We start from the raw sequence: 7,228 nt of genomic DNA, 5'->3' as shown, positions 1-7,228 counted from the left end.
CTGAGGAAAGTGAGTGCTTTAAATAGAAGCATCATTTTATAAAGAGGATCATAAAAATTTTGCATGTTGTAAGTCTACTGAGATTACATTTGAAATGTAGTGTTCAGTGCTGGATACCTACCTCATTATCATGAAAGAAAGAAAGATCAAAGAAAGAAAACTTTTCTTGCAAATGCAGAAATGGATTATGAAATATATTTGTCCTGGCTAAAGAGAGTAATTGTACATATTCTCTAAATACTCCTTTAATAATTCCATTAAATTGTCCTAGATATCATGATTGAATGGGCAGCACATTTTCATCCATTTAGGTTTTATTTTCAATTTCAATTTGCAAAAGTCTTTCTAGTATAGTAAATTTTATCAAACCATTTCAGACTCACACTGACCAGGGGCCCCTGGTGGCCATATGTCTTGACTTTTGGGTTAATGCAGATCATGGTGAGTTAATCGTGGAGCCGGGAACCAAGTTAAAACGTTGTCCAATTTTTATACTTTGCCCTATGTTGAGCTTTATGCTTAACTCAGAAATTATCTTCTGTTTTTATTCACTGGAAAACTTTGAAGATTGTTTCACTGCTTTAGCTAATGTCTTATTATGGGCTATAAAATATGCCTTTATGTAAGTATTTTGGTTGTCACTGATGTTATTTTTCTACTAAGAGCCATGAAAGGAAAGGTTTATTTAGTGTGGCTAACTACATAAACACATTCTTTTTACTCTTTATCAGATTGATATAATAATATTGTTTGTGGTGTCATTTCTGTATCAATAAAAAAACATTTCCCAGAAATATTTGTTTAAAGAGAATATAAAACATAGGATTAAATACTAAAGTTTTGAAATCAATCTAACTTTTTTTCAGGTTCACAGTAGATTAGTGTCTGTGAGGTATTAGTACGATGTTAATTCACTTGTGAACTTTCTCTTCTCCCGTTCTCTCTTGCATTAATTCTATACAGTTCAATGTGCACTACTTATGGTTAAGCAAAGCTTTTATATGAATCACCACTTTCCGTTAATTTATAGTGCTTATTACTAGAAAGTGATCTGTGGGGAGACACTGCGTTTTTTTCCTTCCCTCTTCCTTACTGTTCATCAGAGTCTAGAGCCAACTTTGTCATTTGCTAGCCAAATAGTGGAATGCTTACCCTCACCCATCACACACACACACACACACAACTTCACCACTTCCTCTCTTCTCTGAAAGAGATTATGGATCTTATTTTGGATCAGCATTTTAACTTCTAAGAAGGTACCTGAATATTTTCATAAAAGATTGTAAGTGAGCTTAAAATCTAGACATTTCCCAGGCCACTCTTTCTTTCACAGACTACACTTGAGACTGGGCTTCTTCTAGGCCCTTCCATGCACCAGGCACTCTCTCCTACCAATCTTCACAAATGCTGTTCCCACTGCCAAAATACACTCCGTGCTCACATTCTCTCCTCCTACCCCTCTCAAAAACAGATAAAGAAGTATGAACAGGCCAATTCTATTCTTCTCTCAGGTCATAGTATACATGTCCCTTCCCCTGAGAGGCCTTTCCTGATCGCATAGCTTCTGTTAGTCCCTCTGTTGACTGCTCCGTGATATTCTGTAGTTTGCTTAATGCACTCCAGTCACAAGTTATTGCAATTACTTTTTTTCCTCGTTTATCATTTGCTAGACTGGAGAAACCTGAGAGCAAGGAAAAATATCCCTGACACATAATTAACATTTAATATATATTTGATAATTTGATGTCGGAGAGGGCATAGTCAGTGGTCTATATAATTTATCTGTTCTAAATGATAACTTTATTTTTGAGGGAATAGTGTAGGTTCCTTTCCTATTTCAAAGCTCATACATTGAACACACCTTTTGTCTGCTTATGCATACGCTGACTTCCTCTGTAAAAGACTTAAAGTGGTTTATCATCTTTATAGCAGGCATTAGGCTGGGTGCTGGGCTGTCTATCTGATTATATGGTTTCTTTAATGTGGACTAAAAGGGATGAGGGTCTAGCTGTTTACCTTATGTCAGTTTTTTCTTTTTTTTCTTCCTAAATTTAGCATTTCCATGATCATTATATTCCATGACCATAAGATCCATTATAAAAATATACCCTGTACTGGTACCATCCCCTCTGCTAATATACCATGCCCTCTACCAATAAAAACATACCATCACTAGGAAAGTGTTCAATAATGAGTCAATAAAGTAAAGAATTATAATTTATGCTTCATATAAATGAGGATACAAGATTGATTTTAAATGATAAATAAAATATAAAAATCATAGTCACAAAAAAACTGAAGAAATAAAACTAATAAAAGAGCATACACAAGCCATTTTGGGAAAAGTCTGAACCCAGAAATATAAGTGGAATATGGAATAAGTTTTTGCCTTGAGGAATTTGCCAAAAACACACTTTTGGTCTTAGGTTCCAAGGAATCAGAGGGTGGCCCAGGGCCCCCACAGACTGGGGATTCTTCGAGTGAATCTTTGACACATTAAGCTGGAATTCCCCCAAAAATATGACTTCAGATTAAGGATCAACTAGAAGCAAATCTGTCATCCCCTACTCTGGACCAAAGGAATTGTGGAATAGGCTGCTTTGGCATTGAGCAAAGCAGGAGAAATTAAAAAGAAAGTAAAATAAGGTCTCTGAGAAATTATGGCCATAGATATGCTCACTTTGGATTTGCCCCCGGATACACAGAGCCTGCTAGGCTAGACAACTTCAGTTGAACTTAGTCTAAGGTTGTTCTCAATCAGTAATGTGTCTCAACTCTCACCACAGAAGCAAATGCAAAGTCCCTGGAGGAGGGTCCATTCATCTTAGGCCATGGGGAATCTCTACAGATACCAAGGACAATGACCAGCAAAAAATCAAAGATAACCACAAGTGCAAAAAAGTACGGCAACACGAGCTGAAAAACAAGCCTCAGAAGGAGATCCCCGCTGACTTCAGCTACTGGAATGATCAAATACAGCTTACAAAACAGCTGTACTTGCTTACCATATTTAAAAGAAAAAAGACTCAGTTTTCTCACCCAGAAAATAGGGCTAATAATAGGGAAAACTGAGTCCCAGCATGGTTAATTGGCTTGCTTGAAGTCATACAGTTAGTGAAAGCTCCCACCACACAGTATTTTCTTTTGCGGTAGATTATTAAACAACAAAAAAGGAGAGCTAGGACTCTAGAGTCACATCACCCTGTTCCCTCTGTTGCATCACTTCTCTCTCCTTTCCTTCCTGCTTATTATCTTTGCAGATATTCTGGGCACCAAATATTTATTCATTTAAACATTTATAACAAATATGTAATGTCAATCCACTGTAATCTGTAGAAACAGGCATTTATATCAATCTGAATATAAAAGAGCAGTCCTAAATTATATATGTTCCTTTAAGCTGGCACAGTGACTGACGTAGAGAACAATGGCTGTGCAAATCAAAGGTGGATCTAGCTCCTCATACCAACATCTTGATTTTGGAAAACTTTATGCTACGGATCAAAGCTCTGAGACTGCCTCTGCACTGGTGCAGGGTTCTAGTAATCAGAAAATTTATTGAGAGTCACCTTTATTGGCCTGCTTTCTACACAGGAAAGAGTGTGGGAACCAAATATATAGCTGAATATCTCAGATATAAGAAAAAGAAATATTTCACATAATTCAACTTGCAGAAGCAAATGTACGGTTAAGCTTAGAACTTAAAAGCAGAACTAAAGAACCAGGACAAAAGTCAAAAAGCTTTCATTAAAAAACAAGAAACCAAAAAAAACCCCATGATAGTCTTAAGGCAGCATTCCAAGATGGTCTCATCCACATTTGTTACTTTGGCTGAGATGGCTGGACTAGCTCGGGTCTGGCTACATGGTCTCTCTAGGAAGAGACATGGTGGCTCAAGATTCTAATAAAGCAAAGGCTGCCAATTCTTAAAATCTAGCCTAGATTAGACTAGACTAGCATCACTTCTGCCACATTACGTGGAACAAAGCAATTCACAATGCCCGCCCAGATTCAAGCGGAGGAGAAACAAACTGCATCTCTTGATGGAAAGGAAGATAAATAAATAAATAAGATGCAAACAATGAAGTATATCAGAAAGAAGAGAAATGACAACGATAAATATATCTCTAGAGAATAGGAAACTCTAAAAAGGAAAAAGCAGATTTCAATGAAAAGAAAACTCAATGAATTAAAAAATAGGAAAAAATTAGAAATTTATCATTTCACCTTTTCCAAAGTATTTTCAAGAAATGATGATTAGATTACGTTTTCATCTTTTTTTAAATCACATCAGAGATTTCAACCTGAAAAGAAAAAACATATATACACCCTCAAAAAATATTTATCAACTTAATAAAAAATAGTTAATTTTATTGTGCTATATATTTGAATTTTTAGAGACCTAAGCAAGTTATTAAAAAACATCCTTGCAAAATTTAACTTTCTTCTTTACCAAATGCTAGCCCTTATTGCTGAAACCTCCTTACCTTAGATTCTTGATATTTCAAGCTACTGGGAAGTAACAATATTTATTTTGCTATTAGAAATTCTCAACTACGCACGGACTTAAAGCTCAACACAAAATACGGTTAGTACTGGACACCTGTCATTCCTTGATTCCTTTCTGAAACCAAATTATTAGAAGTCCTTGCTATGATGACGGTGTATTTTGTGCACTTCTTGGAATAAATAGCGTACAGGAATCATTTAAATGCATATTCAGAGGGAAGCCATCTGTCTCCATGTGAATTTATGAATATTTTAGCTTGCTCAGCTAGTCAAAAGTAAAATTTGGCACTTGAGATTATTATGCAGATTTGTGACATATATTATAAAAAAATTTGCTTCTATAAATCAATGATTGACACCTCTACTAAAGCATAGTTTCTTTCATCATGGATTGAGTCCACTTAAACTATGTACAATATTGGATGCTTACTTTGGAAGTCATCATAATTCAACTTGAATTAGAACATGCAATGTTTTATTAAAATAGAGAAAGAATCTTGACATTGGGTTGAACTTTATAGGCTAGTGTAGTGGACACTGTAATGTGGAACTCAAATCCTTCTTCAATGAAGGACTTATTACCTCAGCTACTGGGAATACTGTGAGTAGACAGCTTTCAGCTGTCAGCCCCATTTGCAGATTGCCTCAGCCAAAGAGAGCTGTCTTGCCCAAGATACTCCTTCCCAAGGTGCCCACATCCAGCGATGCCTGATGTGCAGCATAAACTGTGGCTACTTAGGTCCAACTCAGGACAGGACTAAAGTACCATTCTAGCACCAGAACTCCTCCTGGGGTCAGTCAATGAAGACTGTCTTTGGGCCTGCACCACAGCTTGACTTCTCCACTCTGCTTCTGTCCCTTTCCTTGCACAATTATTAGTCCCAATGGCACTCTTTAGGAAATATACTGTGCTCTAAACACCTGTTTTTGCAAATCCTGTTTTCTAGGAAACTCAACCAGCAGCCATTATTTCTGATATTATTCTGAAAGTTATTTCTGATATTGTATAAACATTTTCTTCCTTGGAATATCCAGAACAATATAAAACCAATTTCATCATCCTACTGATGTAACCATTAATGAATTAAATGACATTTTGATGCATGCTCAAAATTTATAGGAGAATTATATTTTTAATATTTTTGAGAATTATACTTTGATAATTAGAAATATAGATTTGAGAATTAACAGCACATAGATGATATAAGAATGGATGATATCCCAAAGATTGAATGTGGATAGAGAAACCTAGACACCAAAGACCTGTGATCTTCCAGTGATACAAGGTAAGAATGATGATAAGTAATGAGTTAAGGAGACTTGAAAAGGGTGACAGATGAGTTAGGAAAAGAACCAGTAGTGTGGGGTTCCTTGAAGCCAAATGAAGAACGCATGTCAAAGAAGGAGTGATCAACTGAGACGAATGCTACTGAATGGGAATGAAGATGAGAACTAGAAAGAGTTCTGGATTTATCAAAATAGAGAGGACTGGGGAGGGTAGAAGAACAAGTTCAGTGAGTGAGGGTAGGGGAATAAAGACTGACTGAACTAGGTTAAAGAGTGAATGGGAGATTTGGAGGACGGAAGTGCAGACAATTTATTCTAGGAATTTCAGTGTAAAGGAAGCAGAGAAATGAAGTAATAGGTGAAGGAAGTGGAGTTAGAAAAGAAGTTTTTTTAAATTATAAAAATAACAGCATATTTGTGTACTGATGAGAATGATCCAGTAGAGAGGGAAAACGATATAGAAGAGAGAAGATAGAATTGTTGGAATTGTGTCCTTGTTCGTAAAAATGTAAAGTTACAAAGAAATCACCACATTTCAATGCCCTTATTGCTAAATGATCGTGTTTTAGAAAACTCTAAATAAATGCTTATTTGAGGGGGCAACCTCAGGAATAACATAGTGTATTCCTAGGACCCATTTCAGAAGTTGTACCTTCTCTGGAGTCACTAGAATACTGCAACAAAGACAGAAGCAAGATTACAGAGCCTTACAGCACATTCTAACATCAGGAGAGAAGGTAGTAAGATGCTTTGAGCTCAGCTGATAAGAGTAAGCCATCTTAGTTTTTATGAATCAAAACTTTGTTCATATGATAATATTCACTGTGTCCTTTAAGGTCAGCCTCCTCCCATAATCACAGGAATTGTTACCCAATAATACACAGCAGATGCTATCACTTAGAAAAGGGTTGTAGTAATGATATATGGCCAGTCAGTCACTAACAACAGGAACACTTTTTGGTTGTACTACTTTCCCTTATGCCCAACTTTCAAAGTTAAATAAAGCATCTGTATAACAGGGGGAAATGTCTTTTTGTATCTGTAAAGCTGCCTAATGAAAGTGGATCTTGGTAATGAAAGGCCTTTAGATTCTGTTAAGTATCCTGATGTGTCTGGGTATAGAAAGATAAGCCTAGTGTTTGGAGTATGGTCTGGAGAGAGCAACATTGGGCAACCTATTAGAATGAGAAGGATTCAAGTTCCTAGAGATAATCTAGGGGACTTGTGTATATATATAATGAGGGGCAAGAGATTGGTTGGGGGAGAGAGAGTTGTCAAAGAGATAATTTTAAATTCAATAAAACAGACAGTGAAGAAATTCTTGGTGATGAGGATGTCAAAGGACTTCTAAGAACAAGACTAGGTATTATTCAATTTTATGTTTTCACTGGTCTGATATATATCCTTCTCATTCCTCCCACCAACTCCCTCC

The sequence above is a fragment of the Equus asinus genome, chromosome 16, assembly GCF_041296235.1.
Source record: "Equus asinus isolate D_3611 breed Donkey chromosome 16, EquAss-T2T_v2, whole genome shotgun sequence".
NCBI classification, from domain to species: Eukaryota; Metazoa; Chordata; class Mammalia; order Perissodactyla; family Equidae; genus Equus; species Equus asinus.
Note: the sequence above shows the minus strand (reverse complement) of the source record.